The sequence below is a fragment of the Rhineura floridana genome, chromosome 4 (genome assembly GCF_030035675.1).
Source record: "Rhineura floridana isolate rRhiFlo1 chromosome 4, rRhiFlo1.hap2, whole genome shotgun sequence".
Lineage (NCBI taxonomy): Eukaryota > Metazoa > Chordata > Lepidosauria > Squamata > Rhineuridae > Rhineura > Rhineura floridana.
The window spans coordinates 124,952,414-124,976,122 of NC_084483.1; the positions used below are offsets into that span (position 1 = coordinate 124,952,414).

At 42.6% G+C, this 23,709-nt stretch overlaps 1 protein-coding gene across 10 annotated transcripts in view; it reads right to left on the reverse strand.

Moving 5' to 3' along the window:
• Nucleotides 1-23,709, reverse strand: part of PRKN (parkin RBR E3 ubiquitin protein ligase) — a 1,296,326-nt gene that overhangs the window by 945,143 nt on the left and 327,474 nt on the right. The window contains exon 1 of one of the 10 annotated variants that reach the window (XM_061624337.1): nucleotides 23,063-23,191. The exons of the other annotated variants lie outside the window; for them this stretch is intronic. The gene's annotated coding sequence lies outside the window, so the exon portion shown is untranslated. Of the gene's footprint in view, nucleotides 1-23,062; nucleotides 23,192-23,709 lie in introns of those variants that run through there. 10 annotated transcript variants of the gene reach the window in all.

The window sequence follows — 23,709 nt, forward strand, 5'->3', positions numbered from 1 at the left end:
TGCCAGGCAGAAGTCCTACAGGGAAGGGCAGTGGAGGTGGTGGTCCCCCAGCAGCACGGCAGCAGCGGCAGCAGCCTCTCCTTCCCTTGGTGGCGATGGTCTTTCCTCCTGCAGGCACTGGGTCTCCCAGGCCACCTCAGCCAGCCGGCTTATGTATCCCTCCAAAGAGGGACAGGTGTAGATCTACACTGGCTACCAGTTGTTTACCGGGCCCAATTCAAGGTGTTGGTGTTGACCTTCAAAGCCCTATACGGTTTCAGCCCAGTTTATCTGAAGGAGCGCCTCCAGCATCACCAATTATGCCGCCTGACAAGATCAGCCACACAAGACCTTCTCTCGGTCCCACCAGTTAAGATAGCAAGGCTGGTGCGGACCAGAGAGAGGGCATTTTCGATTGTGGCCCCCACCCTCTGGAATTCCCTTCCTTTTGACCTTCGCCATGCCCCTTCCCTGATAGGTTTCCGCCGGGCCTTGAAGACCTGGCTGTTCAGGCAGGCCTATGGGATCTCTGGGGTGGGTTGCTTTTAATATCGGTATATTAATTATTGGTTTGGTTTTCATTGGTTTTTATTGTATTTTATCATGTAAATGTACGTCGCCTAGAGTGGCCGTTAATTCGCCCAGATAGGCAACTCATAAATAAAATTTTATTATTATTATTATTATTATTATTATTATTATTATTATTATTATTATTATTATTATTATTATTATTGCCTGGAATCCCGGGGAGCCAATGCTAGTCCATGTTATCAACAGTGAGCTAGATGGTACAAAATGGCCTGAGTTGATATAAGGAAGATTCCTTTGTGCCTAAAAGAGGAAAGAGACCCAAGGGCCACAGTGACTACGAAATTTATTTATGTATTTTATTTCCAACGTTTATATACTGCTTTATTGTAAAAAAAACCCTCAAAGCAGTTTATAGAAGGAACTAACACAATAAAATTATTGGGGAAAACAGTTAAAGACAGGAATTTTCAAACATTCGAAATAATAAAACCAACACTGAGTTAAAAACAGATAAAAAACATAATAGCTTCTAGTCGCCCGGGTAGGCTTGCCTAAACAAAAATGTTTTTAGCAGGTGCTGAAAAGAGTACAATGAAGGCACCTGCCTAATGTCAATAGGCAGGGAGTACCAAGGCGTAGGTATTGCCACACTATAGGATTGATTTCTTACAAGAGCAGAACAAGTAGTACTATGTGGAACCCATAACAGGGAAAGCATACCTTGAACTTGGCCTGGTAGCAAATTGGCAACCAGTGCAGATTTCAGAGCAGAGGTATTATGTGCTGATAGGGCCTCGCGTCAGCAATTGTGCCACAGCATTCTGCACTAACTGCAGCACCCTGGTAAGGTTGTGCTGCATGGGAATTTCTGTGACCTTGGCTGACTGGCTGCCAGGATTTTTTTTAGTTTTGGTTAGGAACCCTAACTGGTTGTGGGATGATGAGTTTTCTGCCTTACTCATAGGAACCTTATTGTGATTGGTATGGTATTGCATTTAGGAAATCATCACTATGTTTTTCTTTTTCTATTTGCGTTTCATTTGTCTCTGACCTTATTCCCTTACATCCATAGTAGCAACAACAGTGGTTCTCTGGGATCATCTCAACCCCCTTAAACCCACTGATAATTCACCTTGTTATATGCATTTCTTACCCAATAGTGGTAAAACAGAATGTACATACAAGGAAGTGTGGCTTCAATTGCTATTGATCCCAAGCTACTGCCTGTGAAGGTAAACCAAACCATGTGTGTTTTCTCTCTGTCAATTATAACTCACTGGAATTGGGTTGGCTGTCAAAGTGACTTCATAGCAGCCTACAGAGTAGGCAGGAAAAACTAGAAAATGTTCTTAACTCTTACTCATTTCTCAAACCACTCTCTGCAGTGAACGGTCAAGTCTGTACAGAAGTTTGGAGTAACCACGTTAAAAGGCAAGCAGGAGTTGCCAACCCTGCTTTGATATAGATATCATTGCAGAGGATCCCTAGTCAAGCCTTACCAACTGCACAATCCTAACCATATCTACTCATAAGTAAGTCCTGTTGAGTTCTATGGGGCTTAGTCACTTCCTGAGTTTAGAATTGCAACTTCAGGGTCATCCATCTTTACTCTTGAATACTCCCATCTAACATTTCCACAACACTAGGCTTTCTTCCTACAATGGCCTTCTGATGACTAGCCTGGCCTGAGGGTACTTCAACCCTTCTTGCCAGAAGCAAGTAGGCTAGATTAAATGTTCATTTCCCAAGCTGTCTAAGCAGGTGAGAAGGGATGATCCTGTCACGGCAGCTGGACCTGGAAACACCCTCATTTAGCTAAGATTTCTATTCACTAAAAGGTAAAAAAACCATTGAAGTTTAAGAACGTAGCTATAGCCAACAGATATTTCTATCAAACTTTAAAAAGCAGGGAGATTGGGCAGCTATAGTGAATGCACCAGGGGAGCAGGAGACCTGACTTCCTCTCTGAGATACTGTACTGACCTTCAAATTTGTAAAAATGCAAACACAATTTGGGTTGGTCTTTCACAATCTAATCCACTTCCTGTGTAGCTTGGAAGAATTTGGTAACATGTGTCTCTAAGAATTGCTAGTAGATGCCCTGTTCCCCTCACAGAGCTTCAATCACAGTGGCTGACTGTTAAACCACTCTGGCCACTTGAGCTGTCTCAGGGGAGTAGCAGTCTCCTCTCAGCACCCTTCACAAACCACTTCCCAGGATTCTTTGGGGGACACCATGACTATCTCAAGTGAAATAAAGGTCTGGTGTGGGTGTGGCCCCGATTAGCCAAGCTCAGCAGCTGTGAGTCTGGCTTTTAGAACACTAACAGTTGGCTCTTACTGAGCATGCCCAACATTATCATTGAGTTCAAGCCAAAATTTCTTAAATTAATTAAAAATCAGACAGGCATTTTTTTATCTTTTAAACTGCAGAAGATGAAAGTCAGAGTATGGGGCAAGGTCAGTAATAGGATTATAGGTACTCTATGAACACTGTTGACCTTTAATGAATTTCAACAAATTATGAGAACTCAGACAGTCCAAAAGAGGTCTGCTTTTCTCTCTCTTTTTACTGTTTGAACTCTGGATTCTCTCTGACTGTTTTGTGTATTGCCATGAAAATTTAAAGGGTTGTTAAGGAAGCTTTTCTGAATTCAGGACTGTTCTGTAAGGTTTTGTTTTGAAATGAGGTTATGGGAAGCATCAGAATGGCATGGGGGGTATTTTCAATTTACCATTGCAGAATGTGAAAAATCCATGCTGACTATAGTATACAGCCACTTGTGTGGCTGTATAATCTTAATTTCCAATCAGATAATTTATTTTATTTGATTGGTATGCTCCAAGCAATTGTGGTTGAAGATCAATGTATCATGTTTAATGACATCTCTGGGGTCCACCTTATGACATCACTATGGCCCATTCCTATGATATCACTAGGGTATGCCCCATGACATCACTAAGCCCCGCCCCTGAAATCTCAGTGTTTGGGATGTTTCTGACCTGGCAACCCTATTGCAGAAGCAGACTTAGGACAAGGCAAGAGCCATTGCCAGTAGTGACGGCGATGGGGAAGGCTTAATATAACTTTACTAAGGTATCCAACATGCAACATCTCTGGGAGATCTCCAAATGTTAAGCTTTTAGGAAGGTTTCACAGACCTAGTGTGAAATATATAACTAGGCAACAGAAATATACAACTGGAAAAGACTATTGTTATTCTATATGGAACCTGCAGCCTAAATACAGTCTATCCATACATCAGTCCTTATAAAGTACATCTTCCATGTTAAGATAAACTTGGTCTTCAAGATGTCAGCATGCTTCCTTGGCAAACCATCAGGCAATGTGCTAGGGCCAGCCAGTCATCAACAAGGATGTGGCCACCTAAGCTTTGCATCTAAAGGGCAATCACATCAGCTTTAATTTAAGTGAAAATTGTTTATATGCTAATTTACAATGGGATAACTGGATTTGCCAGAACACACATAATGTGATCTAAAAGACATTCTTAGAACCCTACAGTTGGAGATATCCTGCCTTGTCCTACAGACAGCTCCAGATGAACATTTGATGTAGGAATCCTCGACTATGCAGAAACTCTGCCCATATTGCTGCAAAAAGAAATGAAGTGGACACTTGAAGCAGGTCCCCGCTTCTCAGTTGTTGTCTCACCCCTGCTTTTGACAGCTTTCCCCCTTGGACATAAAAGTCTGGCAGAAGGCTGTGAAGAAGATAAAAGAGGCTCACTGGGACTGTCTCCTACGGAAAAATTATGCTATCTGAAAGTCTTTTGGACTACAAGTCCCATCAGCCCCTATGTGAAACTGCATTCAGAACTCCATTTACAGTTAATGACTGACAAGCCTCTTGCCTGTGTGAACGGGGCTCCAGTCCAGACTGACTGAGAATATGCCAATTTTCCATCTATATGCTATGTCAGCACAGCAAAGGGACACAAAAAGTTATTTGTGATTACATCACAACCGGAAAGCACTCTTGTTTTGAAGGCTCACCAAAGCCTAAACATGTAAATCAACATTTTACATCTTTTTATTTGGTTTTGCTATCGGAAGGGAGAGTTATGGTGAAATGTTTTAACACAACATTTTATTTTTCTTTCTTAGCCTGTTATGACATGCTCTCGTGCATGAGATAAAGTGGGTTTTTTTAAAAAACAACAACAACAAAGTAACTACCGTTTCAGAGTGTTTCCCATTATGCATGCCTCCCTCTTGCAGTACTTAATTTTTCATATTCTTACATTTTCAAAGCAGGTGTTAAATTTTTACATTGTGCTGGAAATATAAAATGTAGTTTCTTGCCACTCAATATTTCTACCAGAGTATCTACAAAACTCATTTATTCTATTGATCCAGGTACTTAAACTCTATTTCAAGTATAAAAGAAAACACAAATAGGGCAGGCTGCCCTAGCACTAACCAATGTTGTTTAATAAAAATCTATGACAGGGGATGCATCTTATTTAGCTTTCTGCTCTAATGTGGTTGACTAACACTGATTCACAAGCTTCAATTCAGACATACCACACTAGGATTAAGGAAGTTTAACAATGGGTTGGCATGATATCTGAATGTCAAACCATAGTTTGTGATCAAGTAACCAACCTGAAATAGAAAGCATAGTTTCAGTCTGGTTTGCAAACCAATTTGTGCTATGTTTTGGCATCATGTAAAAAACAATATACCATAGTTTGGGCTATTGTCCCACTTCCAGAGGCTGCTGAACAAATAAAAACAAGCACTGAGATCATGAAAAATAAAAGCAAGCAACTCTAAATTAGTAACACTGCTGAAGATCAGAAATGATAGATTCGAAATACGATTATCCCAAGTTCATAATGCCCTAGTGTATTCTGATCAGAAGCTTACTTTCCCAAATTCCTACTGAACTTTGAATGCAAAACAAAGACTATTGCAAGCTGATGTGTCAGTTTTACATGCCATGGTGCAGAGGCAGGGGAGGCTGCTCTCTGAATAGCAAACTAATCAGTTTTAAAGTTTGGGGGAGGGATAATGATGTCCACATCACCATGCCAACCTACATATGGAGGCAACATGTGGTGTAGCAGATAATTGAGCCATCTTAGCATTTTTAGAAAAGTCTACCATTGTGACCTTTGTTCACATGCACATTACCTTTTCTGTGCCCCAGCACTACTTTTCCCAAGTAGTAGTGCTAAAATCCTAGTTTATTCTGGAAACAGGGCATGTGTAAAGAATTACTATCCAGGAAAGAGCTATCATACTTGGCGAGTTTACTTTTTGCGCATTCCCCAATGATACTTGTAATTGTCAATGCAAGCCAAGGAGAGACACCCATTGTCACTCTAAACAATGTTGCTCTAAACAGCAGTCTGCCTCTTGTATGTTTTTAAGTTCAAACCATGTTTTGGGTTCTAAACTATGGTTAGTGCAAACCATGGTTTAGCATGGTATCAGAATTAAGCCATGACGTATTAGCTTAGGCTTAATTCAATCAGGAAACTATTTCATGTCTCATATATATTAAGGAGGTGCCTAAGTATTTTATGAGTTGGCAGAAAATTACATTATAAAAAAAGTTGGGGGATGGGATGGCAATCTAATATCAAAACAGAGAAAACAATGGACAGAAATAATGGATTTTCCTGAACCAATCTCACCTTTCATGACCTCATCATGCAGCAGCTGCCTATCAATTTCCAAACAAGCAATAAATATTAAAATGAGGTTTTTTGCATGTCTTATCAAAGCTCCTGACATCAATTGTTTTCACAAATGTTTTTCCTGCAAGCTCTGAACGCCTCTTCATCAATCTTTTATCAAAAGCAATCTTGTTCTGATTTCTCTCTTATCACAAAAGCAACTTCCTCACATCTCCCTGTCTTTCTAGGCAAAAGATACATGAATATCATTTTACACTCCACTGTGGCTGCATCTCCATCGATCAGCAAAATAAAAAAAAATATTTGAAGGATGCGTTGTGACCCTGCAGAGTTCCAAACAACAGAAACACATGTAATGATTCCACTGTGCCCGATACGCTGACAAAAGAGAGAAGTATGTGAGTGTGAGCATGTCTCCACAAATGTGTTTGCACTGCTTTTTTTTCTTTCTAAGGGATGCTTCCACTGCAAAACATCTCCAAGCAATGACACAGAAGATGATTTTACAGTGCACTTAATTTCTTGATGCCTTCCTGACATGCCTATTGAGCTTGAAAGAAAACAAACATCTATCAAAGTTTGTGTCTCATCAAATCCATAATGTGTTGAAAGTTTTTCAGGACAAAATCCCATCTTTATATTTACAAAGGCTGGATAAGGAGAAATGCCACAGTCTTAAACCAGCAACATTTGGACAAGGCCAATGTCTTTACCATTAGCAAGAGTGAGACAGCCCATCACAGGCAGTAGATTTTCATGTTATTATTATTATTTTATTATTTATTGAATTTATTAGTCGCCCATCTGGCTGGCTGTCCAGCCACTCTGGGCGACATACAAAATAGGCATACAATACCTAGACATTAAAAATCTAAAAACAATGAAGATAAAATCTAGCCCATCCCAAAAGCCTGCCTGAAGAGCCAGGTCTTCAAGGCCTGGTGGAAACTCATGGAAGGGGCATGGCGGAGATCATTTGGGAGGGAGTTCCACAGGGTGGGGGTCACAACTGAAAAAGCCCTCTCTCTAGTCCTCACCAGTTTGGCTGTTTTGACTGATGGGATAGAGAGAAGGTCTTTTGAGGCTGATCTTGTTGGGCGGCATAGCTGATGATGCTGGAGGCGCTCCTTTAGATAGACTGGGCTGAAACCGTAAAGGGATTTAAAGGTCAAAACCAACACCTTGAATTGGACCCAGTAAACAACTGGTAACCAGTGCAACTCTTTTAGCACTGGAGTGATATGATCTCACCGGCAGCTGCCTTTAATCAGGTGCACCGCCACATTCTGTACCAGTTGCAGCTTCTGGACCGTTTAGAGCGCATTACAGTAGTCTAGGCGAGAGGAGTACCACCGATGGGAGCAGATGATTGGAAAGGTAGAGGCATAGCCTCTGTATCAGATGGAGTTGATACAGCACTGCCCAGCTCACAGCCGAGTCCTGAGCTTCCATGGACAGTTGGGAGTCAAGAATGACCCCGAAGCTACGGACCTGGTCTTTCAGGGGCAATTGTACCCCATTGAGCACCAGGTCCAAATCCCCTAACCTTCCCTTGTCTCCCACGAACAGTACATTTGTTTTGTCAGGGTTCAGCTTCAGCTTATTCACATCCAGCCACTCACCGATTCCAGGCACTTGGATAGGGTTTCTACAGCCAACCTCGGTGAAGATTTAAATGAGAGAGAGAGAGCTGTGTGTCATCTGCATATTGGTCACACTGTAGCCCAAATCTCCTGATGATAGTCCCCAGCGGCTTTATATAGATGTTAAATAGCATCAGGGAGAGGATGGAGACCTGTGGCACCCCACAAGTGAGAGGCCAAGGGTCCAAAACCTCATCCCCCAATGCTACTCTTTGGTGCCTATCAGAGAGGAAGGAATGGAACCACTGTAATACAGTGCCCCCTATGCCTAACCCCTCCAGGCGATCCAGAAGGATACCGTGGTCAACGGTATCAAAAGCCGCTGAGAGGTCTAGGAGGACGAGGAAGGTGCACTCATCCCTATCCAACACTCTCCTCATATCATCCACCAAGGCAACCAAGGCTGTTTCAGTCCCATGTCCAGGCCTGAAATCCGACTGAAATGGATCCAGATAATCCGCTTCCTCCAATTGCGCTTGCAACTGCTTCGCCACCACCCGCTCAACCGCCTTGCCCAATGTTACTATTTAAGAGCAGCAAATTGCCAATTACTTCAATTATAATTATAAAACAGATGGGGAGGAAGTATTTGTATTTTCTGTCTAGGGTACCCAAATGATTCTGAACAATGAAACAGTCAAATAATTCATTTCTGATGTATTGTATAAATATACATTACACATGTTGTATAAGTCAAGTCCACTGATCAGGATAATTTAGTTGGCCAGTAGAGCTGTGAAATTTTAGCCTAACTGATGATCGGCCATATGGTCAATGTTGGGGGAGAAAGATTTGAGATCTGTAAAGAAATTTCTTCATATCTCAATTGAAGAGTGCTCATAATGAAACCAAGAAAACCTTTCCAAAGAGTGCTATAAAGCAGTTCCAAGACATTTGTAACCATTAACCCAGAACCCAAAACACTGGAATAGCCTCCCCTCAGAGATATGTCCTGCTCCAACACTGCTTTCAGAAATGAGTAAAGATACACCTCTTCCGCAAGGACTTTGGTGGAGGTGAAGTGGAATATGGAAGATAGGTATTGCGGAATTATTTAACTGTTGGAACCTCTGCCTGTTTGCTGATACTGTTGTTAATATTTTAGTTTTATTATTTTATTTGATTGATACACACACAGAAACACTTAAAATATCTAGGCAGTGTGCAACAATATATAAAAGTAGAATAAACAACAAATAAAACTACAATAAACCATAAAACCTTAAAAAACAGTAATTATTCAAATGACTGGCGAATCAAGATAGTTTAAACAGCTGCATAGACCTGTCGGCTTAAAAAGGTCCTCAAGAGTCAACAGCGTGTTTGCTGTTTTAATTGTTTTACATTATGTATTTATAACATTTTTAATTTGTTAGTCATCTGTGACCATTTGGTAAAGGGCAGTATATAAATTCCAAAATAAAATAAACTATAATAAGAGTGGTACAGAAAAGGATATTTGAATCAAGCACTGTGTCATGACCCTTAGTGTTGGTTGTTTTGTGGCATGCTAACCACAGCCAACAAGGAATGTGCTGTGTGTTCTCCTTAAAAAAATAAGATACATTTGTGAAGAACTTTACAACTCCCAAATGCATTTTGTATCTTTGATCCCTGCATTCCAGACATGTAAGAACCTCACTTTGTACCTACCTCTTCCTCCCATCTGTACCATAGGCTGTAGCTAGTGAGGGAGCTGTTTCCATATCTCTAAAACAGTTTTATTTATTTTTATTTATTTATTATTTGATTTATATCCCACACTTCCTCCCAGCAGGAGCCCAAGGCAGCAAGCAGAAATGCTAAAAACACTTTAAAACAATAAAAACAGACCTTAAAATACATTAAAACAAAACAAAAACTTTAAAAAAGCTTTAAAAACATCTTTTAAAAAAGGGTTAAAACATTATTTTTGAAAAAAAACATATTAACAAGCAATTCTAACACAGATGCAGACTGGGATAGGTCTCAACTTAAAAGGCTCGTTGAAAGAGGAAAGTCTTCAAATGATGCCGAAAAGATAGCAGAGATGGTGCCCGCCTAATATTCGTGCCTGCTCCACGAGCTAGAGGGAGCCCAGCTGACGAAGCGTCAAGGCGAGTTAAGCAGCAGAGCGAAAAGAGGGTAAGTAGCTCCCATTTATTCCATTATTTAATTGAATTAAAACAGCTCAGAGAAATAAGCAATAAGGGCAGCCTAAGGTCACCCTGACTAGGAGCCAAAGCGTCAAGGCCCCAGCTGACAAAGCATCAAGGCGAGTTAAGCAGCAGAGCGAGTTCGGCAGCAGGGCGAGGAGGCCAGGGCCCCCCACTCTGCCCTTCTGTTCCCTGACCTCAACTAAACAACAGTCTCCAACCTATTGACGTAATAAACCTCAAACAAAACTATGCAGGTAAGAAGCCAGCAGGCGTGTGGGGGCTTTCCAGTGTTTTGCACAGCCTGCAGCATGTACGACTATCTGCCTGTTGGACAGCAGTCGTGGGTGTGCTCTCGGTGCAATGAGCTCCTGGCTCTCCGGGAACGACTTCATTTCCTTGAGGCCAAGGTGGCAGACCTGGAAAAGCTGAGAGAGGCAGAGAGGTGTGTGGAGGAGGCCTTCAGGGACGTTATAGCTGTGTCCCACTCCAGCAATGATAGCTCTCCTGCTATCATGGAGAACGATGGTCTCAGGGAAGGAGAGCATCCAGCTGAGGAAGAGGGAAACGATCCCTTAGAAGGGACCCATTCCTTGGGGGATGAGCAGCTATCCTCTCGTGCCGAGGATATATCTCCAGGGGGTGGAGGGATCCTTGTAGTGGGTGATTCCATCATTAGGAACATAGACAGTGGGGTGTGTGATGGGCATGTAGACCGCAAGGTGTTTTGCCTGCCTGGTGCGAAGGTTGCGGATATCGCCCGTCGTTTAGATAGTTTGGTAGACAGTGCTGGGGAGGAGTCAGTGGTCGTGGTGCACGTTGGCACCAACGACATGGGGAAATGCAGCCGTGAGGTCCTGGAAGCAAAATTTAGGTTGCTAGGTAGGATGCTGAAAGCCAGGACCTCCAAGGTGGCTTTCTCTGAAATGCTACCGGTTCCACGCGCAGGACCAGCCAGACAGGCCCAGCTTTGCAGTCTCAATGCGTGGATGAGACGATGGTGTCGGGTGGAAGGTTTAGATTTGTTAGGCACTGGGGAACATTTTGGGACAAGCCGGGCCTGTACAAAAGGGACGGGCTCCATTTGAACCAGAATGGAACCAGACTGCTGGCACTTAAAATTAAAAAGGTGGCAGAGCAGCTTTTAAACTGACTGAGGGGGGAAACCCGACAGGAGCTGAGAAAGGTCCGGTTTGGAATAAACCTCCCCCCTGGGATAAAAACCAAAGAAATGATGAAATTTTAAAAGGGGTAGGCCTAGAAGTAGGCATTGTGAGAGCAGGGGCACAGCATATAAATTCAGAAGAGCAAAATTACCACAGGCCAAACCACAAGTGCCAAAGACACTTGAAGAGAGACACTGCTTACAAGTGCCTGTACGCTAATGCTAGGAGCCTGCGAACCAAGATGGGAGAACTGGAGTGCTTGGTCTTAGAGGAGAGCATTGATATAGTGAGCATAACGGAGACCTGGTGGAATGGAGAAAACCAGTGGGATATGGTTATCCCTGGATATAAACTATATCGGAAGGACAGGGAAGGACGTATTGGTGGCGGAGTCGCTCTATACGTGAAAGAAGGCATTGAATCCAGCAAGCTCGAAACCCCAAAAGAGGCAGACTCCTCCACAGAATCGTTGTGGCTGGTGATACCATGCCCCAGGAGGGACTTAATACTGGGAACGATCTATCGTCCCCCTGATCAAAATGCTCAGGGAGACCTTGAGATGAGATATAAAATTGAGGAAGCATCCAAACTAGGAAATGTGGTAGTAATGGGTGACTTCAACTACCCGGACATAGACTGGCTGCATATGTGTTCCAGTCATGACAAAGAAGCAAAGTTTCTAGATATTCTAAATGACTATTCCCTAGACCAGTTGGTCATGGAACCGACCAGAGGGACGGCAACCCTGGACTTAATCCTCAGTGGGGACCGGGACCTGGTGCGAGATGTAAGTGTTGTTGAACCGATTGGAGCAGTGACCACAGTGCTATTAAATTAAACATACATGTAACTGGCCAATTGCCAAGAAAATCCAACACGGTCACATTTGACTTCAAAAGAGGAAACTTCACAAAAATGAGGGGATTGGTAAAAAGAAAGCTGAAAAACAAAGTCCAGAGGGTCACATCACTCGAAAATGCTTGGAAGTTGTTTAAAAACACTATATTAGAAGCTCAACTGGAGTGCATACCGCAGATCAGAAAAGGTACCGCCAGGGCCAAGAAGATGCCAGCATGGTTAACAAGCAAAGTCAAGGAAGCTCTTAGAGGCAAAATGTCTTCCTTCAGAAAATGGAAGTCTTGTCCGAATGAAGAAAATAAAAAAGAACACAAACTCTGGCAAAAGAAATGCAAGAAGACAATAAGGGATGCTAAAAAAGAATTTGAGGAGCACATTGCTAAGAACATAAAAACCAACAACAAAAAATTCTATAAATACATTCAAAGCAGGAGACCATCTAGGGAGGCGATTGGACCCTTGGATGATAAGGGAGTCAAAGGTGTCCTAAAGAACGATAAGGAGATTGCAGAGAAGCTAAATGAATTCTTTGCATCTGTCTTCACAGTGGAAGATATAGGGCAGATCCCTGAACCTGAACTAACATTTGCAGGAAGGGATTCTGAGGAACTGAGACAAATAGTGGTAACGAGAGAGGAAGTTCTAGGCTTAATGGACAATATAAAAACTGACAAATCACCGGGCCCGGATGGCATCCACCCGAGAGTTCTCAAAGAACTCAAAGGTGAAATTGCTGATCTGCTAACTAAAATATGTAACTTGTCCCTCGGGTCCTCCTCCGTGCCTGAGGACTGGAAAGTGGCAAATGTAACACCAATCTTCAAAAAGGGATCCAGAGGGGATCCCGGAAATTACAGGCCAGTTAGCTTAACTTCTGTCCCTGGAAAACTGGTAGAAAGTATGATTAAAGCTAGATTAACTAAGCACATAGAAGAACAAGCCTTGCTGAAGCAGAGCCAGCATGGCTTCTGCAAGGGAAAGTCCTGTCTCAGTAACCTATTAGAATTCTTTGAGAGTGTCAACAAGCATATAGATAGAGGTGATCCAGTGGACATAGTAGACTTTCAAAAAGCGTTTGACAAGGTACCTCACCAAAGACTTCTGAGGAAGCTTAGCAGTCATGGAATAAGAGGAGAGGTCCTCTCGTGGATAAGAAATTGGTTAAGAAGCAGAAAGCAGAGAGTAGGAATAAACGGACAGTACTCCCAATGGAGGGCTGTAGAAAGTGGAGTCCCTCAAGGATCGGTATTGGGACCTGTACTTTTCAACTTGTTCATTAATGACCTAGAATTAGGAGTGAGCAGTGAAGTGGCCAAGTTTGCTGACGACACTAAATTGTTCAGTGTTGTTAAAACAAAAAGGGATTGTGAAGAGCTCCAAAAAGATCTCTCCAAACTGAGTGAATGGACAGAAAAATGGCAAATGCAATTCAATATAAACAAGTGTAAAATTATGCATATTGGAGCAAAAAATCTTAATTTCACATATACGCTCATGGGGTCTGAACTGGCGGTGACCGACCAGGAGAGAGACCTCGGGGTTGTAGTGGACAGCACGATGAAAATGTCGACCCAGTGTGCGGCAGCTGTGAAAAAGGCAAATTCCATGCTAACGATAATTAGGAAAGGTATTGAAAATAAAACAGCCGATATCATAATGCCGTTGTATAAATCTATGGTGCGGCCGCATTTGGAATACTGTGTACAGTTCTGGTCGCCTCATCTCAAAAAGGATATTCTAGAGTTGGAAAAGGTTCAGAAGAGGGCAACCAGAATGATCAAGGGGATGGAGCGACTCCCTTACGAGGAAAGGTTGCAGCATTTGGGGCTTTTTAGTTTAGAGAAAAGGCGGGTCAGAGGAGACATGATAGAAGTGTATAAAATTATGCATGGCATTGAGAAAGTGGATAGAGAAAAGTTCTTCTCCCTCTCTCATAATACTAGAACTCGTGGACATTCAAAGAAGCTGAATGTTGGAAGATTCAGGACAGACAAAAGGAAGTACTTCTTTACTCAGCGCATAGTTCAACTATGGAATTTGCTCCCACAAGATGCAGTAATGGCCACCAGCTTGGACGGCTTTAAAAGAAGATTAGACAAATTCATGGAGGACAGGGCTATCAATGGCTACTAGCCGTGATGGCTGTGCTCTGCCACCCTAGTCAGAGGCAGCATGCTTCTGAAAACCAGTTGCCGGAAGCCTCAGGAGGGGAGAGTGTTCTTGCACTCGGGTCCTGCTTGCGGGCTTCCCCCAGGCACCTGGTTGGCCACTGTGAGAACAGGATGCTGGACTAGATGGGCCACTGGCCTGATCCAGCAGGCTCTTCTTATGTTCTTATGTTCTAAAGGGAGGGAATTCCACAGGGTAGGTTCTGCCACACTAAAGGTCCATTTCCTATATTGTGCAGAACGAACCTCCTGATAAGATGGTATCTGCAGGAGGCCCTCACCTGCAGAACGCAGTGATCAACTGGGTATATAAGGAGTAAGACGGTCTTTCAGGTATCCTGGTCTCAAGCTGTGTAGGGCTTTGTATACCAAAACTAGAACCTTGAACTTGGCCTGGTAGCAAATGGGCAACCAGTGCAATTCCTTCAACACTTGGGTGACATGTTGGCAATACCCTGCCCCAGTGAGCAGTCTCGCCGCCGCATTTTGCACCAGTTGCAGCTTCCGGGCCAACCTCAAGGGCAGCCACACATAGAGCACATTACAGTAATCCAGCCTGGAGGTTACCAGTGTGTGGACAACAGTGGTCAGGCTGCCCTGGTCCAGGAACAGCTGCAGCTGTCTTACCAGCCGAAGCTGGTAAAAGGCACTCCTAGCCGTGGAGGTCACCTGTGCCTCTAGTGACAAAGATGGATCCAGGAGCACCCCCAGACTACAGACCTGCTTTTTCAGAGGGAGTACTACCCCATCCAAAGCAGGCAACTGACCAATTATCCGAACTCAGGAACCACCAACCCACAGCGCCTCCATCTTGCTGGGTTCAGAATCAGTTTATTGGCCCTCATCCAGCCCACCACCGAGGCCAGGCACCAGTTCAGGGCTTGCATGGCCTCTCCTGATTCAGATGTTACAGAGAAACAGAGCTGGGTATTGTCAGCATACTGCTGACACCTTGCCCTAAATCTCCTGATGACTGCTCCCAAGGGTTTCATATGGATGTTAAACAGCATGGAGGACAAGATGGTACCCTGCGGCACCCCACAGCACAACTGACAGGGGGCCGAATGTCACCCAATGCTATTCTCTGAGAGCGACCCTGGAGATAGGATTGGAATCACTGTAAAACAGTGCCTCCAATACCCATCTCACCAAGTCAGCCCAGAAGGATACCACGGTCAATGGTATCAAAAGCCGCTGACAGATCAAGTAAGAATAACAGGGTCGCACTCCCCGCCCTTCTCCCGATAAAGGTCATCCATCAGGGTGACCAAGGCCAATTCAGTCCCATAACCAGGCCTGAACCCAGACTGGGATGGGTCAAGATAATCTGTTTCATCCAAGAGCACTTGCAATTGCTGCAGCACAACCCTCTCAATCACCTTCCCTAAAAAGGGGGTATTTGCAAGCGGTTGGTAGTTGTCACAAACCAATGGGTCCAGGGTAGACTTTTTCAGGAGTGGTCAGATCACCGCCTCTTTCAAGGCAGTTGGAACCACTCCTTCCCACAATGATGCATTGACCACACCCTGGATCCACTCAGTCAGACCCCCTCGGCAAGCTTTAATAAGCCAAGAAGGGCAAGGGTCGAGAGGACACGTTGCTGGCTGCATCATCACAAGCACCTTGTCTATGTCATGAGGCTGCATCAATGAAACCGTTTCCAAGAAGTTGCAGCGGACTTTGCACTGGGCACCTCATTGGGGATTACAGTAGATGTGGAGGGGACATCAAGACTGCTACGCAGGCAAGCAACTTTACCCTCAAAGTGCCTTGCAAACAATTCACAGTGGGCCTCTGAAGGGTCCAAAACTCCATTTCCTGGAGTTGATGTCAACAGACCCCTGACAATACGGAAAAGCTCCACCTGACGGCTACTTGAGGATGCGATGGAGACAGAGAAGTGGGCCTTCTTCGGCACCCTCTTCACCACACATTAGGCACGGTTATGATGTTTTACTCATGCCCGATCAGCCTCACAGCAAGTCTTTCACCACTTGCACTCTAGCCATCGTCCAGCTAAAAGAGATCTCCACCTCCTGCATTTTGCAAATATCGGGGGTATGTGTGCAGTTTTTGGTTGTCTACAATTCATAAGAACATAAGAGCTGATGAGATCAAAACCCTGCTTACACGTGCTGATCTAGCTATATCCTAAGTTACAAACACATTATTAGGACCAGTCTTACCTCAAACAAAGGAACTGAGATACTATTGGATACTACTGGAAGGATGTGCAACTATTTAACTGAGCCTGTCCCCCATTTGTTAGACCATTTACTGTACTGGATTTTAAATTTATGTCAAATCTAGACTGGCAATAAAGCATTAGATGTCTCTCCCTTTGGAAAGATAAGATAAAATCTTGGTATTCAAGGCGAAAACCCTCTTTTAAGTCCTTCCTGAGGCAAACAAAATTTATAATCTTTCAATCTGATTTTCTTTTAACCACTTGACTTCAGTGACATTCCTTTCTGTGAATATGGAAGCACTCCAGGATCTGACTATAGGCAGTTCGCATTGGCAGGTTTTAGCAAATCCGTGTCTTGGGATCACCTGAAGGAGGTAGAATGAGCTAGTGAAAATCTGCTTTTTAAAAAGTATCTTGTTCAGCCAGAAAAAAAAGAGAAATCACTGATTTTTCCCTTACACCAAAACTAATTTTCTTCTTTCAACGTTGTGGTAACCCCTTCTCCACAACAAGCTAGTGAAATTTCTAAGTAAGAAGTAACATCATTCAGAGATAAACTAGCACTTACTCATTAATTAACACTGCCAGGTGTCCTGGGACAGCTAAAGTCAGAGGAAGCACCCTCTGGGCCCACCCAGAGGCTAGGAGACCAAAAGCCATTGTGAGGCTGCCCTTTCTACCTTCCAGGAAGAACATGAGCCAGGCCCCAGCCATTGGCCAGAGAAGATCCATCTGAGGTGAGCTTGCTTTTCTCTTCCTACTAGAAAAAACACTTGGTTCCAATTGCCAGTTCTGCCCTAGAACTGTAGAAGGAAGAGGAAACGATACTTCAGCTCCATCAGTTAACCAAAGAGTCACTAACTGCTATTCCAATAGGAACACAAGCAAGGAAAGGTCAACATGGGACCAGCCGGATATGAACATTGATACTTATAACTTATCACTTCATTCTGGCATTGATGAACTGGTCTCCCTCTTCTACCATTTCCTGCCACTCCCCTTCCCTTGTATGTCCTGTATTTTTTAATTTATAACATATATATTTTTAGTTCACAAAGTTCCTGTCTCTAATTGTTTTGTTTTGTTTTGAACTGATGAAAGCCACTTGGGAGTACTTGTCTGAAATGAAGGATAAAAAAATTACATTTTAAATAAATAAATATTGTGAGTTTAGGACATGAGTGTGTATGATCTCTCAAGGATCCCTCCAAGTCAGTGACTCTGACTGTAAAAGACCCATAAGGCATCAGTGGGGAACTATGGGTCCCAATCTGGCCTGTGAGGTTGTTCTCCAGAAACCATGCCCACCTGCCCCACACCTAGCATCATATGTGGGGCATGGATGAACCTGTCTACGAAGGAACAATCAGGAGCTTAAAATGTGCACTCAATTACTCCTTTGCAGATAGGGTCCCTTGTCAGCCCTGATCAGCCAATCAATGCTGCTAGGAATCAGCTGCCAAAAACTTCCTAGTGGAGGACACAGTCTGAATCCAAACCGGTTCCTCTGCAAAAAGAAAAACACTCAGAAACATTTGAAATCTAAAAGGGGCACTATTCCCTTGGCAGAAGAATTGGTTTAGATTCAAACTGCTTCCTCAAGATGGACTGTTTTTTCTTCTGCAGATGTCAGCAGAAGAACAAAATGCTCTGTTTAGAGGAAGTTGTTTGAATCCAAACAACTTCCTCCGAGTGGAGTTCAAACAGTCTCCCTGTAACCACCAATCAGGACATCGGAAGCTATAGCAAGCCCCTTTGAAGGTGCACTCCTAGCATCAATCAGTTGATTGGCACTGAAAGCATATCTATAAAGAAGGTGATTGACAGCTGATTGACAGTTACAGCAAACTTTTTTTGAACTTTGACAGGTGTCGATCACCTGATGTCATTATGATATTCACTGACTGTCAAAGTTGGCCAGTGGGGGGGGGCAATTAGGGATCTGGCTCATGAGTGGAACCTAGTCATGTCTTTGAGTTAGCCGATGGTTATCAGCTTAGCTGCCACCTTTGTGAATGGGCCTTTGCATAACTAAATATACAGGCAAGAACAGGTGACGTGCTGCCACAGAAACAAAATAGCAGGACCCTCTTCTGAAAGGGGGCATGTCTTTCTTCCTCTGTCCCCTGGCTGGAGATCATGTCATTCAGGTGTCTGTGTATTAAAGATAACAAAAGACTGGCAGCCTTGGAAACTGGGCCTGGAAGAGACACAAAGGCTTGCCTTGTTTTCTGTGAAGAATCCAATGCTATAGCATTTCTCCCTAAACCTACTAGAGGAGCAGGATCCATTGGAGTGTTTATGCTGTGAGGCTTCCAGTATTCTTTCTGGAAGGATATGCTGAAATAAAAAGAGGTGGGGCAGTACCTTCAAGTGGTTTGCATTATGTTCAGTTTTAGACACCAACCTGAAACATTTTTATTCACAATGTTATCCTGCCATGTGTGTGACCTGGTTTTATTGTTCTTCTTTGCTTTTTTATGTTTTTACTTTTGATTATGTTGATTTTATGTACACCTGCTTTGGGAAGATCTTTCACCTGATTGAGAGGTATATAAATTTATGAATAAATAAATAAATAAAGTGAGGCTAATATGTTTCTTGTAATGTATTGTTTATTTGTAGAAGTTTGTTATTGTTTGCTTATGTGGGGTTTTGTTTTATTGTTTTTGGTATTGTATGCTTCTCAAATGAAATACAAATCATTTTTGAAATGCTGCAAACCTTCCATCTAAGGCTCAATCTGTATATATGTGTAAGTAAACCTTACATCAAAGAAATGTCATCAGTTATGTTAGTTTCAAGGAAACCAAACTCAAGGGACATGCTGGGACCCCTGAAATCTCTCACTGCTTGGAAACTGGTGTGTGCTTCACGGTTAGAGTGTTGGACAAGGACCTGGGAAACCAGGGTTCAGATCCCCACACAGCCATGAAGCTTATGGGTGACTATGGGCCAGTCACTGTTTCTCAGCCTAACATACTTCACAAGGTTGTTGTGAGGATAAAATGGGGTGAACCAGGTACACCATTTTGAGCTCCTTAGAGTAAAGGTGGCATATAAATGTTGATGTCGTGGAGAGGGGAGACTCATGTACATGTTTTGGAGCTCCTTGGAGGAAAGATGGTATATAGGAGGCACTGTTAGTGGGTAGATCCCTAGACTGGATGGAGGGGGTCTGCACTGGATGGGGTTACACTCCCTTTGAAGGAGCAGGTACATAACATGGGGGTACTTCTGGATCTGTTACTGTGGCTTGAGGCTTAAGTAGCCTCAGTAGCGGTGAGTGCCTTCCATCAGCTTTGGCTTGTGACCCAATTACAACCCTATATGTACAGGGGTAGCCTCACATCTGTTGACTATGCTCTGGTAACCTCTAGGCTAGATTACTGCAATGTGTTATATCTGGGGCTGCCTTTGAAGACAGTTTAGAAACTGCGGCTGGTGCAGAATTCAGCAGCTCACCTTGGCAAGATGGTTTGAGCACAATACACCAATTTCAGCACAACTGCACTGGCTACCAATTAGTTTCCAGGCTCAATTCAAAGTGCTGGTTTTGACATATAAAACCTTATACTGCTCAGGACCCCAATACCTCAAGGACTGCCTTTTCCCATATGAACCAACCCAGACGCTGCATTCTGCATGTGAAGCCCTTCTTCATGTGCCCCCTCTGAGAGAAGTGCAGAGTGTGGCAACAGAAGAATGGGCTTTTTCAGTGGTGGCCCCCCATTTATGGAGTGCTCTGTCTAGGGAGGTACGCGGGCACCATCATTGTTTTTTTTCTTTTTAGGTACCAGGCAAAAACATTTCTCTTCTCCCAGCCACACAGTTCTGAATTTTGGAGGGTTTTTGGAGGGCTTTTGATGTTGCAGTGGCATCACTAGTGGGAGTGCGGGGGAGTGCGGACCTCCGGTGCGCGCCCTCTCAGAGGCATGGACGAGGTGGCTGGACTTGCGCGCGTGCACTCGAGGACAGCCACCCTGTCCATGCCCCTGGTAAGGTGCGCACCGGAAGGGCACCCAGCCGGAGAAGGCCTGGGAACGCCGGCATGCCTCCCTTGCCCCGCCGATGCTGCTCCTGGTCTTGCCCGCCCGCCCACCCGCCCGCCCGCCTCCGAGGAGTTGGAGCAGCCTTGCCGGGCAACGGCGCAGAGTGGCTCTGGGTGTCACCCACCTCATGGTGACACCCGGGTGCAGGCCGCACCCTCCGCACCCCGGTAGTGACGCCCCTGTGATGTTGTAGCCTCTTTTACAAGGTGGGCTGTTTCATCGCCTTTTAAATTTATGTGCTTTTTTAAAAACTTTTTATTTGTTTTAGATTTTATGTTTTTGTGTTTTTATTGATTGTAAAGTCATTCTGGGTTTACCGTTGTGAAGAAAAGCAACAAATAAATTAAATAAATAAAATTGTTGTTTTCTTCTTAGTGTTGACTTAGTCTCTGCTAATAATAGGTTTTGGTTATTAAGTGAATTCCAGAAAAAGTGAAGTGGCATTTTACAAAAGATGAAAAAATACATCAAATGAATATATCCCGAAAAACTTTATACTTGTACATAAAAAGTTCATAGCTGTTGTGTCAGAGTTACTATTGACAGGTTTCAGGTTGGAAAAGACCCATTTCAGGGCATGTTTTTGTATGGTATTACCCTAATCTTGTGTCACTACAGACTAGGAATGGAAAGATCTGCCATTTTGTTTCTCTAAATTTCTCATTTTTTCCAATCTTAAATGCATATTTTTATAGCAATTTATGAGGGTTTTTTTTAAAAAAAAATTGTAGCAATTTGAGAGGTTTTTTTGAAATCCTCATGAAAATTCTTTAGCGTTTTAGTGCAAATATCTCCCAATAAACACCTTTTGTATGCAATTTGTCTAATGCACTCATTTTTGCAAGGATTACTCTTAATATAATGCATTTTCTGTTATTTTCACTAACATATTCATTTGTATGTACGTTTTCCCTAATACATGCATTTTTGTAAACAGCGTTTAATTGTGTGAATTTCAAGTGATGGCTGTGTTTCAGTTCTCATATTGCTTTGGAATCTGCATTTGATAGATTCAGCTTTAAATACAAACTGAATCAAATTTCTTCTGCATCCCTACTACAGACCAGATCTCTGATAACATACACATTTTTAAAAAGCTAGTCAACATCCTGCTATGTAGAAAAGAAACTCATACGATGGAAGTGATACAAGGGCAAAATATGTTCTTCTTATTCTCTACCAGACCCCAGCTTGGAGTTTCAAGTGAAAAAAATAATGCCTAATGTAAAATAAAATGAGGATTCATTATGTTGTTCCCAAGCCTATCCAAATTAATATAGCGGGAAGGAGGGGATGGAGTGGCCTATGGCCACTCTCAGTTGTTCAGACCACAAGGATAGTTACAAGATGAAGAATCTGTAGCTAAGCTGTTGCTTTTATTAAATTTGATTTGTGTATTGCTCTTAAATATATTGGTTTTTGAAGCTTTTCTGCTGTCATCTGACATGAATTTTGAATATGATGATTTAATTTTCTGACTTTGTATTTTATTTATTATATACAAGGTTTTGATTGTTCAAGAAGGCAAGCAAGGTAAAACAATTAAACTAAACTATACTATACAAAGCTAAACAAAGGATGTATCATCTTGTAATCACTCAGGTTAAGAGACTCCCTTTGAAAAATTAAAAACACACCACCCAGATATTAAAAAACTTAACTTTTGAATACATGCAATCTTTGCATTTCCTATAGAAAATTATTGTACATTTCACAAATTTCACAAATACTACTCTCATACTTATTCCACTAGCAAAATTAGAGTAACAAACTCAACTGCATACACAGAACCTGATTATTCTGTTTCTCTTCCCTCCTCAGGGGCAAGTAGAATTCATTTCCCGCTGCTAAACTATTAGTGTTCCCTCTCCTCTTCCAAGAGGAAACATGTGTGTATCTCTCCTAGAGAACTTATTATTTATGAGAAGTCAGAAGCAAGAGTGGGTCCATTCACTCTGCCCTGAAGGCTGCCATTTTAGTTGTCATCTGAATCTTTTCTGGCAGAGAGTTCATGGGTTACTGCTGAAGAGCTCTGACTCCCACTCTGCTAATCTTACCCTGTCTGTTAACAGTTTATCATCCCTAAGCTTCAAAGCTATATCCAAATCAAGAAGCAACAGAGAGATGAGCTTAATCTGCTGGACGTTGTTCAAAGACTACCCAGAGAATTTCAATAAGGTATAATACTTTGTGAGCCACCATGCTCTTCATTTCTAGAATATACTTAAGACATGCTTTCTTTCACAAATTATAAAAACATGAAAATGCATCTGAAAAGTAACTGCATGTTTGAAAGTAACAGAAATGAGAGGACTGGGAGGAGGCTGCATCCGGTAAGAACGCTTCTTACACTAGCTCTCTCAGCTTGTATTTTAAAATCCTATAAACTCTCCTGACTAATTGGCAAAAACATGATAAATTCTTTTCTATGAAGTTCTAAGAAAGGATGCATTCCTCAACGATGTTATTATCATTTTAAGTTGCTCTAAAGGTACAAATAAGATATCATGCTGAACTTTAGACCCGGAGTGGTAGCAAACGAAGCTGATTAAAGAGGACACCAAAGAGAAATATTTATTTTCAAAGATAATTCTTAGCCTCGCAATTAACGAGTGAACTTCACAAACTATTTATATTTTAACTAAATACTGGCTATATTAAGATATTTACCTGTACTAAACAGGACTTTGGTTTGTTTTTAGAAGTCCTTGAGCTCTGTATTCGGTAATAGAGTGTATTTTTTGGTCTCCACTTGAATGATAATCCAATGGTATTAACAAGGAAAAAATGCCAGGAAATGGGTCTCTCTCCAGGAGAGGAGGTTCATTCACCAATAATTTCTCAAGCTAACTCATTTTTTTCCTTCGAAAATGGATACGCCCCAAGCCTCGCCTGTACCTTTAAGTAACCAAAGGACTACTCCACAACTTTTAAGGCTCCATGACTGGTCATTAGATTGGCAACTAAAAATCAAACCTCATAAAGAAGATTTTTACGTTAGAAGCCTTGCAGAAGAGTTACAGGATGAGGGCCTAAATTGCTCTTTAACATCGAGGGTTGAACAGTATCCATCAGAAATAATTACTATAGATTCAATAGTTGAGCCCCAGGAATTAAGACCCTCTGAGAATTGGACCCAAAATAAATCTGTCCTTAATACGGAAACTATTGGCCTTAGCTTACCGTCCCTTGGATGGGGTAGGGCAGTAACAGAGGAACTAGGCCTTATAAAGGCGTATATTACGGAAACGAATAGTTTATTAACCACTTTAATTAAGTCTATGAGGACTCTCCTTACTGAACAACCAAACGTATCT